The sequence below is a fragment of the Prionailurus bengalensis genome, chromosome C2 (assembly GCF_016509475.1).
Source record: "Prionailurus bengalensis isolate Pbe53 chromosome C2, Fcat_Pben_1.1_paternal_pri, whole genome shotgun sequence".
Lineage (NCBI taxonomy): Eukaryota > Metazoa > Chordata > Mammalia > Carnivora > Felidae > Prionailurus > Prionailurus bengalensis.
Genome location: NC_057350.1, coordinates 88,358,384 through 88,370,069, shown reverse-complemented (window position 1 = coordinate 88,370,069; position 11,686 = coordinate 88,358,384). Strand labels below are relative to the sequence as shown.

The following is an 11,686-nucleotide window of genomic DNA, read 5'->3' as shown; positions in this document are numbered from 1 at the left end:
TATATAATAGCACTGCAAATATCTTTAGTAACTGCAGATTTAATTATAACCATAGCTATTGAGTATAAGAAAATTGTTCTCTGTTGTAGTCAAGGTGTGCAATTTGTTTTATTAGCAATGTTGATTTTTTTTTTTAAAGGAAGTAAAATTGGCTATTCTTCCTTTAGGAGCTGTTTCTCCCACTAAGCCTCATAAAAATGCCTGCAAGGTATACTACTAACTATAGTCTCTGAGGTAAAGACAAACAAATTTGAAATGAATGGGAAAACACTGGTTCTTAGTAGAGATATAGAAACCATTAAAAAAGAGCCAGTGAGAAAATTAAGAATTGATAAATACAACATTCTGAAATTTTAAAGTTTCCTAGGTGGGCTCAGTAGCAGAAATGGATATAAAAGAGACAAAAATTAAGTGAACTGGAAGACAGATCAGCAGAAATTTTCCAATATGAGAAATAAATAAGATCAAAAACAATTAACAGAGCCTTAAAGACAGGTAGGAAAATATCAAAATGTCTGACATTCTTGTCATTGGATTCCTAGAAGAGGAGAAAGAAATTGAGATAGGAAAATATTTGATGAAATAATTGCTGAAAACCTCCCAAATTTAGCAAAACATGTAAGTTTCCAAGTTTAAGAACTCAGCAAACCATGGGGTGTTGGGTGGCTCAGTCAGTTAAGTGTCCGACTTCAGCTCAGGTCATGATCTCATGGTCTGTGAGTTTGGCACCAAGTAGGGCTCTGTGTTGACAGCTCAGAGCCTGAGGCCTGTCTCAGATTCTGTGTCTCCCTCCCTCTCTCTGCCCCTCCCTGGCTCATGCTCTCTCTTGCTCTCAAAAATAAATAAAACATTAAAACAAACTTTTTAAAAGAACTCAGCAAACCCAAGTAGAATAAACTCAAAGAAAAAAACAATGAAAGAAAAAATGTTAAATATGGAAATAATCTAGAGAAAAGTAACAAAGTACATATGGGGGAAAACTATTTGTATGACCACAGGTCTCTTCAGGTGGAGCCTGAAGAGAACAACATCTCTAAAATATTAGAGGGAAAAAACCTGTTAATGCCAGAATTCTATAACCAGCTAACATATCCCTCAGGAACAAAAACTAAATAAAACTTCCTCAAATGAAGAGAAACTAAGAGAATTTGTCACCAGTAGAACTGCTCTAAAGGAAATGCTAAAGGAAGTTCTTCAGGCTAAAGGGAAATTATACTAAAAGGAAACATGGATTTTCAGCAATGAAAGAAGAGAAATGGAAATGGATGGCTAAGTATAAAAGACTTTTTTTTTCCCATTTAAATTCTCTATGTATAACTATTGTATGCAATAGTATGTATATTGCATACATACAAAAAATATGTATAACTATTGAAAGCAAAAATGATGGGATTCCCAAATACATATACCAGCTATGAAATAAAGGTCAATGAATGGGGGAAAGGACCTATATGATTGCAAAGTATCTTTCTAAAATTTACTTGAAGTGATATAATATTAACACTCAGTAGACTGCAAAAGTTTATGGTGATATACTGTAAGCCATAGAGCAAATACAAAACAGAGAGAGAGAGAGAGAATGTTCAAAAGGACAATATATAAATTAAAATGGAAAATTAAAAACATTCAAATAATCCAAAATAAGGCAGGAAAGTGAAAACAGAAAAAACATAAGGAACAAACAGAAAACAAATAATAAAATAATAAAATGGTAGGCCAAAATCCAACAAAATCAGACTCTTGATTTCGGCTCAAGTCATGATCTCACAGCTGTGAAACTGAGCCCCGAGGTGGGCTCCTTGCTGAATGTGGAGCCTGTTTGGGATTCTCCCTCTCCCTGTCTCTCTGCCCCTCCCCTGCTCACACACACACACACTCTCTCTCAAAAATAAATAAACATTTTTTAATTAAAAAATAAAACATTTTTCCTACAGCCACAGGACCTTGACCAATGAGTTTTGTCATATACATGTCTAACATATTCTATACACTGAATAATAGTACAAACACCTTTGAAAGCAAGATAAAACACATGATAGATCAATGGTCACCAAATAAACCAAATGCATCAACTGTGAAGTGGGCAAAAAATGCTACTCCTGCACAGTGAATAATCATGCATTCAAATACCAGGCATGGCATTTTCTGCTATGACACATTTCTTAAAGGGTTGTCATCACATAACAAAAATTATATAATGTAATTAGCATTTTCTTATTTAAAAATACATTTTAGAAGGAAAAATATACCTAGCAAAGACTACCTATTAGTATCTCACAGAACTCTGTCTGGAAACACAGTTTTGGAAGTGCTGCCTTAAGGTTTACTTTGACTCGCGATGCAATGTTATTGCTCCCGCCTCCCTCCGTCTCCTCCCTCCCCCGCCCCGCTCTTAAATTCCCTGCTCTGGTGAAACATAATGTTCTGAAACTGTGGGGAAAAAAAACAGATTCAAGAAAAATATTTAGAAACATAGACCCTTGGAATGTGAGATGGAAACCAGAGCTTAAGAAAAGAAAGAAAACAAGAAACGCACTCAAATGAAAACTAGGGCAACATAAAGTAATGGATCTCATTTACGATTATGAACGTGTGGTGTTCCAACAAAAATTGGTTATTGGTCAAGTTTTTGGCTCTTGGATGACAAATGAAACTGCCTGTAACATCTCTAGGGCGGGTCATTTCCAAGTCCTCTACTTAAAAAATTGAAGGGAAAACGGATATTTGGGGACTTGTATCGAAGACTTTCAATCACTTTCCTTTGCCTTTTCAATACAATGAAAGACCACCAGGGGGAGAAATACGCAGAACGCTGGACCCTTACCAGTAGCGATCTCAAAAAGCAATAGATCGCTTTACTCTCAAAAAAAAAGGGGGGGGGGTGGAGGGGTGGGGAGAGTGGGTTTCTATGGCACGCAGCACAAAGCTTCAATCTAATCTATAGCTGAGATGGCTTTTCTGAAGTCTCTGTGGACACTACGCGAAAAAAACTCGTCTTCTCAAGCCAGAATTTATTCCTACAAGCTGATTCAAATCTGAAAAAAAGAGCATTGCAAAAGGTCTCTCCGGAGTGAGTCAAAGGATTGCAGAGCGCAATAGCAGTTTCTCTTCCAATTTGGGCTACAACTTAACTTTATGTTGGCAGAAGGACACTCAGTAACGCTTTATAAAATGCCTTCTAATATCCATAACCGCTTCTGGTTAGTCACTGACAGCCGCGGTTAGCCACCGAGGCCCTTTCTCTCGCTCATTTCCTCCAAGAGCGTAAATGAACTCACTCGATCCTAACACTATTTCTCTACCCAGGCCTGCCTGGTGCCCGCAGAAATGGACACACAACACATATGCCGTCCTAAGATGACACAACATCCCCACTGCTGCAAAAGACGGAACATAAACACCCGCGCGCCAGAGGCCCCCCCACCCCGGCACACAAAACACCCGAACTTCGGGCGGAAAAGCAAGGCGCAGGCGCACTGGCACACTGTTACCCGATTTGCCCACTGCCCCCTCCAGGTCTCCGCAACTTCACTTCCCTCCTTTGCACATCTACTTCCGGGGTATTGTAAGCTCAGCCCCTCCTCAGCTCTTACCCTCCTCTGCCCGAGGAGGGGGGGAGTCGAGGGGGTGGGGAAGAGTTCGTTGTTTGTTTACACGATGTGAGCGGAAAAGAGACCAATAAAGTTTATTCTGGAAACAAAAGGAAAAAAAACAGGGTGACAGAGAAAGGAGACGGGGGCGGGGGCGTGTGGCGGGGGCTAGAGAGGAGAGGGAGCTAGAAGGAGAAAGCGGCAGTTCCGGTGCCGCCGCTGCGGCCGCTGAGGTCTAGGGCTGCTGCTGCCGCGGCCGCTGGGGCTGGGGCCGCCGGCGAGGCAGGGCTCGGGCCCGGCCGGGCAGCTCCGGAGCGGCGGGGGAGAGGGGCCGGGAGGCGGGGGCCGAGCCGCCCGCTCTCCTCTCCCTCGGCGCCGCCGCCGCCGCCGCCGCCGCCCGCGGGGCTGGGACCCGATGCGGTTAGAGCCGCGGAGCCTGGAGGAGCCCCGAGCGTGAGTACAGCGCGGAATGGCTGGGAGCGGGCGCGGCTGGGATGGGAACGGGGTGGGTGTGGGGGCCTCTCCGGCGCGCCCGTCGTATTGGGCGGGGGCTACCCACGGGTCGTCTCCCAGCGTCGGCCCGCGGCGGAGTTCGCCAGCGATCGCCGCTCCCTCTTCCCCGCCTGCCGCTGGCCTCACCCAGATGCAGAGGCGAGGGCTCGCGGCTTACTCTCCTTTCCACCCTGGCCTCCGCCTCGCTCCTCGTTTCCTTCCTTTCTCATTTTTGGGGATGGGCGGCTGGAATCTGAGGAAACGCACCCAAGGGCCGCCGCCCCGGTCGCGGTAGCTCGGTCCCCCGCACCCTTGCACGCCCACCCCGCCGCGGGTGGCCGGGCTGCAGCGAGCAGCGCGGCGTGAGGGATCCTGGCGGAGCCGCGAGCTGCTCCAGAGGGGCTGCTGTCATGCCCCAGGACTCCGGCCCCGCCAGCCGGGCGACCCTGTGTTTGCCTCACGCTGAGTTTAAATCGCCCGGCTGGGGCAGGGAAGGAAAACCGCTCCCCCCACCCCGCAGTTCCCCTCCCACCCTTCCTCCCGAGGTTGTTTTTTTTTTCCCCCCTTTTAACCAAGACAGTCAAACGTATTGGATCTTTCATTCATAGACCTGAGACACTGTCTCGTGATTTGTGTCTTTACTAAGTCTATTATGCGATGTCTGCTTCATAGCTCCTAAGTGGTTCAGAAAGGTAGGGTACGCCCAGGATTGGGCTATGTAAACACCAGACGTTCCGCCAGTGTTTTGACCGCGGCTTGAGGGGTTTATTTTAGGATGCTAAAGGAATAGTGGTGATGGTGGCTTGTTCCCAGAATTGGGGATCGAAAACTGTTTTCTTAGATGTCAATAACGGGGGAACTGTTTACATAGTTATATGAACGATAAGGGGAGCGCGACAAGAGAGGGCTTTGTAGAAAACAGCCTGCATATTCTTTAATGAATTAGAGTTGTGATTTCGTTTTTGAGAAGCTTCCTCATTCCAGCGACTTTGTGCACATGCGGGACATGGGTTTGTGAGATGATGTTTTGAATCCAGTTTGTGAGGCCTGGGAGAACCCCCAGAAAACTTGGGTAGATGAACTCCTGGTAACTCAAGTCGGGTGATTTCAATGGCCAACATTTGAACCACTGCGGGCAATATTGGTTGCATGTTTTCCTGCTTAGAAAATAGATTCTTCGGGTATTACAAATTTGCTTGTGTGCTGGATTGTGTGATGTTAAGACCTGGAAATACTTAAGTTAACCATGTTGCTAATTTAACTTGGATAGATCAGAACACTTTACGTCTTTATTAAGGAGCCCTCAGAGCAACTGCAAGTGTAAGAATTTGTTAATATGTCTGTGTTTTCAAGTTTTAAGATTTTTTTAACTGAAGTATTGAATTCTGGTTGATAGCGTAGATCTCTAGCTAAACATCACATGGTATGGAAAATTTTAATTATCAGATTAACTGTTCTGCAGTGTCATCAACCAAAATTATCTGAAGAGGGCCCAGTAGGGTGTGTGTGTGTGTGTGTGTGTGTGTGTGTTGGTGTTTGTTTCGTTTTTTAAGTTTTCTCATCCTGTGTTTTGGGATAAAATTAAAATTTCATCCATAACTTTTTTCACAAGTTTCTTGTGCAATTTTCATCATTATAAAATGGAGTGGTTTTCTATTAAAATCACAAAATAGGTGATTGAAAGAAATGATAGCACATCATAATAGTAATAGCTCCATGGGGGAAATAGCAAGACAGTAAATTAATATTAAGTTAATATTCTATCAACTATGAGTATAAAGTTTGAAAGGCATTTCTGTCAGTTTTACTTGAAGAATTCAAAATAAACCACACATGTAAATGCAGAATTGTTTTAATATATATAAAGTTTTTAAATGTTAAGTAAATTAGATATAACATGAAAGAGATATCACTGGATACAATACTGTACTTGAACTGAAAGATTACTTCATGAAAGTGTATATTCTCATGGGCTGGATATGTATAAAAGGGAGGCTAAAAGAACAAGTGACTGCCTGGCTCTGTGTATGGAACAGTCCTTCTGGAGGCAGAGCTTCCTTCCTGTGAGGATAAGATCCTCTCCATCCCAAAGAAGTATTCCTTTAAAAAAAAAACAAAACACTAAATTTATAAATAAAATACTTGTATAATAAGGTAGATCATAATAATGTTTTTCCTAAGACAGTTTACTTTATGTGTAGCTTTCATGATTAGAGCCCTTTAGTGAACAAAGGAGTTTTAAACATTTGTTGTTACCATTAAAGGGCATTTGCTCTGTTGATCTGTTTATTTGAAAAGAGCTAACTTAATCCCATTTGATCTCTTTAGCAACTAGAATAGCATTAAAAGGATCAGTTCCCTATTTTATTTTTTTAATATCTTGAATTCCAAGGTAGGCATTATTCTTTAAATGAATGAAATGTATTCTTTAAGCATCATACAAGATTTCATCCTTGGTGAAAATATTTATGACCTTTAAAATTGTGCAATTTTGGCAGCATAAATCTTGGAATATTCTAGTTTCTATTTTATTAGCCCATTTATTAAGCTCTTTTCTTAAGTGTTGTCTTGAATTACAGCAGTCCTGTAGGCAGGCAGTATCACTATCTTTGAGAAGTGACATTTTAATCTAAGGTCATACAGGTGTCAGGTGACAGATTCATTGACAAAACCAATGTTTTCTGACTCCTTTCACTATATCAGACTATCTCTAACTTGCTTCTTCCTGCTTTCTGATAGACAAACTAAGGCCCAGAAAAGTTAATTACTTAAGACCACCTTTTTCATGATTTCCAGTAATAAGCATATTTTTTAATTCCTTATATAGCTTTAAAAGTGGTTTTCAATCTTGGCTATACATTAGAATCTTCTAGTTAGCTTTTTTAAACTACCAGTGCCAGGGCCTCATTCCCAGAGATTCTGATTTAATTGGTTTGAAATGGAGCCTAGACATCTGTGGTTTGTTTGTTTGTTTTAAAGTTCCCCAGGTAATTCTAATACACAGAATTGTAAAGCCCTTGTTTCCAAGGACCTGTATGATTTGGTCCTTGCTTGTCTTTCTAGGTTAATTTCTCCTCCCAGAGCTTCGTTGACCTTTCCCTGCTTTCATGTGCAAATGCTCTTTCTGAAATATTCACGCACTCCATACCTCTGCCTTAACTAGCTGATTCCTACTCATCTTTCATACCTCCTCCTCCTAAAAGTCTAGTCTGGGTTAGGTATCCTTGCCTCCTGTTCCCATAGCATCTTGTATTCCTACTGTCATAGCATTGACTCACTGCATTATAATTGACTGTTTATTTGTATCCTCTACCAGGATATAAATTCTATGTGAAGGATAGGGAATTTTTCTATTTTATATACAGTTGTATTCTTATTGCCAAGCACAGTAGCCAGCAGATAATAGGCACTTATTAACTGAATAAATATATTGGCAACAGATTTTTTTACAACATGTAATAATTTATGAACACCAATTAAGTTTTTACTTCTGCTAAATACATTTAATATCTTTGGTCACTAAAAGTGTCTATCCCTGAACTTGCCACACATATAATTTCGTTTAGAGACAGTTGAGATGTTATAAATTATACATGAATTACATCAAGTGTGACTCAACCCCAAACACATACAAACAAAAATAAGGATTATTATTATGCACAGAACTGCCCAGGAAATCAGGAGACTTGAATTCAAATCCGTTTCACTACAAGCATTGTGTCCTTGGGTAAGTCTCAGTCTTTTGGGGCTTCTGTTTCCTCATCTGTAACACAGAGAGATTGTATTGGGTGCTCTACATGGTACCCAGTGATCTGGCCTTAAGTCTTATGAGTACCAAAAAACTAAAAATAATTGGTTTTGGAATCTGAAGCTCCTTGATTTAATACCTGGCTCTTAGAGTTGCTGTCAGGATTACTTTAGACAGATTTCCTAATCTGCATAATAGGAGTAATTACTATTCAGTAGAGTTGTTGTTGAATTAAATGAGATAATATAGATCTAAAAGAGTTTTTGTCCTGTGTTAGGTACTTAATAAATTTTCATTTCCTTTCCCCTTAGGAAGTTAGATCTCATGAGTGGACTTAGATAACAGAAAGACATAGTTTATGTATTAAATCCTGTTTTCCACTTTGCTGAGTGCTAGCATTACAGATGTGACTAGGGACCAAAACAACTGTGGCTTTTAGTTTCATTTTCTTAGAACCCCATTAGACTGTCAAATACCCACGTGTTAGCTTGGGAAATAATTGTGCTTAGAAATTTCAATCATGACAGGATATCAAATGCTAAACTATCAATACATCTATAATTTGAAGGAGGAGAGAGTCTGGTGACCTTATACCATCTACAAAGATAAGTGAAATCAGACTTGACCACTCCAAAAGAAGGGGACAAATTAAAACTAAGGGTGATTTATAAAAAGAAGACCCAGCAATTTTGGTGAAGTCTCTGTTCACCAAAGCTTAAAACTCAGGAATCATTATTTGGTAATTTCTAGGAGATATAGGAAATATACCTCTGGTCAGGGCCAATTCCAGAAGATAAGATTGTTCTTGATGTCACAGTAGCAATTTCAAATATCAACAGACTGAAATTGTTTATTTGGGAGCCATGTTTTTTATATAGTTATCTTAGGATTTATTTGGTAATAGAGAGCAACCTTACAGTGTACTAATATCTCTTTGCTAAAGTTTTTTGATACCGATCTTATTTTTATATAATCGAATTGGCATGCCTGAGTTTTCCCTTAAGTTTATGTTTAAAGTGAATTTTATTACCATTTTGGAGAAAAATTCTATAATAAAAACTGAAAACTGTGGGGAGAAGAAACTGAAGTGTTAGGGCATAAAGAAATTTGAAGCAACACATAGTGAATGAAGTCTGAGGATTCAACTTGAAGGCTTGAGATTTCCATCATTCAAAAAAGGTTATTAGACCTTAGATATACCAGTAATGTTGTATAGCTATGTATCTTATTCACATTTAACCCTTTTTTCTATGAACTGATTGATTGATCCTGGTTAAGGAATTTTTAGGTGTTTCTTCTCCCTGTCCCCAAATCATAGTTTGGGGAGTTTAAAGTTAAAATGTTCCACTAAAGAATTTGTAAATTTATAATAAATGTGGTACCTTAGAGCTTTTTCAAGTTTAATATTTATTAAGGTGAAGCTGTTCTTAGGGTGGATTATAGAGCTCTGATCTAGAGGACTAATGGACTGAATTCCAGCCACAAACTGCTGCTTTATATATGTGTATGGGGGAGAGGAGGCAGATTATATCAAGTTTTTGCCTCTTTTTCTGCATTGAGATGATAGGAACTCTAATATGTTGCTTGCTAAGTAACTCATGTAATTAATGAGATAATTTAAATGATCCCTAAAATTACATAAAATTATTAAGGAAGAATGTATACATACTAATCATTATTTTAAGTTTACATCTAATACAAGAATAATACCTTTCATATTTAGCCCAACAATTAAATACTCATTTTTTCTGTAGTATTCTAGTAGTTACCTTGATAATTTATCTAAATTGCTAGATTAAGTTTTAGTAACCTTTAGCATATAATTGCAGTTGTTACAAAGGAGTCTTTGTATCAAAGCCAGCATTGCCATTTGAAATAAAGGTGGGATTTTAAAATGTAGTAAGAATTTTTACAGACCATACCTATCTGGTACACATCATATTTTAAATATTTGTGTAAAAAAAGTCAAGTGTTTTGATTTGAAAAAGCTGTACCAGGATAGAATCATCCTACTCTGATCTTAATTCTCTTGCCAAACTGAATACTAACTCAGGAGTTAGTAAGACTCAATGGAGAGGTGCATCGTACAAACTTCCCATAGAGAGGGGCACCCAGGTGGCTCAGCCAGTTAAGCGCCCAACTTCAGCTCAGGTCATCATCTCAGTTTGTGAGTTCAGGCCCCAAGTCAGGCTTTGTACTGATTGCTTAGAGCCTGGAGCCTGTTTCAGGTTCTGTGTCTCCCTCTCTACCCCTGGCCTGCTCACACTTTGTCTCTCTCTCTCTCAAAAATAAACAAACATTAAAAAAAAAAAAACAGCACTATAGAAATTTAAAACAATATGATAAAGATATTTTTAAGCATAAATTTTTTGACAGGATGTTCATTCCTATTATCTTCGGCACCTAGCATAGTGCCTGGATATAACTGGCCACTAAGCATTGATATTTTCACAGTAGAATCATAATTGAGAATCAAAATAATTTTCTTTTATCAGTTTGTAGCTATATACTTCAAACTATCTAAAACTAGGTAAATTGTTCTGTGCCAGTCTTAGTTGATCATTTATTGAGTATAGGTTTGAAGTATATCAGAAACACTTTTCTGTAAGTTGCTAAGTAGTTGCAGATTTCTATTGCTATTTAGAGATAATTTTAACAAAGATTGATAGGTTAAGGAGAGGCTGTGTGTTATGATGAAAAGAACATTGGATCAAGAATCTAAAATCTAGACTCTGTATTGAACTGTTAACTAGCTGTTTGGTTTTGGAGCTTGACCTTTCAACAATTGTTTCTTTTACCTACAAAACATCTAATGTTCTTTGCTATTCCAAAATTCTGGGATATTGCTAGTATTTTAAAGTCTATTTCTGATTTCAGGGAAGAGTAAGCCACTCTCTCGAGGGAGGATAGTCCATGTCTGTTGTATTTTCAGAAGCTAAAATCTTTTTGTCTGCTTGCTTATAAATTTGCACATATTTGAAGGCTCTTGTGTGAAATTCTGTGGCATAGACAAGCTGCCATCAGAAAAAGAATGGACTGGAAAGATTTTTTTTCTTTCTGAAACCATCAGGGATTTTGTAGAATCAGACTTACTGTAGGAGTGGCTGTTTTGGTTACTGGCATTGAGAGCAGTTAAATGACTGATAGGCATTGAGAGTAGGTCATCTATTGCACACCAGGTGACAGAGTTATGAAGGCCAGCAAACCTGTCACAGCACCCTTAATACCTCTGGTCACCATCCCTACTTGTTAAAGACTTCTAGGAAGGTATGTTCCACAATTTCCTTTGATGACCTATCTCACTAAATGTTTTTCAGAAAATGTGTTCTAATCTTAGGACTATAAATCAAGAGGCATAGTAAGCCTTTTTTCTAGATATATCCTTTTTGTGCAAATATAAGGAAAGATGACAAAAATAATTGTCCTTGATTGGAAAGCATTGGTATTTATGCCACTGATTTGTTTCTATAAACGTTCAAATTACTCACCTTCAGGGTTTGAATATTTTGTAGCCAACAAACTGTTCAAATTATGAGATGTTATTTGGAGTATGTACTCATTTTTCAACAAGCTAAGCACATTTCTGTACCTTATTTTTCTTTGAGAGGTTGTACTTTTTCAAGTACTTTTTTGATGGACTTATTACAGGTCTAGACCTGAAAGTACTATTGTTGCATTTTGAAACAATTGACTGCCTTTAGCTTAAAAAGTGAGTGAAGTGAGTGAAGTGTGTGTGTGTGTGTGTGTGTGTGTTTGTTTTCCTTAGGAGTCTGAGGAGGTTAACTTCTTGGCAAGTGCAAAAACCTTAAAGTTTTTTGCCAGCTAAGCTACTATTCTGTGAATAATATAGGTTTGT

The 11,686-nt window shown here is 39.1% G+C and overlaps 1 protein-coding gene across 1 annotated transcript in view; it reads left to right on the top strand.

Annotated features, from left to right (window-relative positions):
* Window positions 1–3,568: 3,568 nt before the first annotated feature.
* The window catches only part of PIK3CA (phosphatidylinositol-4,5-bisphosphate 3-kinase catalytic subunit alpha), an 81,651-nt gene continuing 73,533 nt past the window's right edge, over window positions 3,569–11,686 (top strand). The window contains exon 1 of the mRNA XM_043594865.1: window positions 3,569–4,043. The gene's annotated coding sequence lies outside the window, so the exon portion shown is untranslated. The remainder of the gene's footprint in view (window positions 4,044–11,686) is intronic.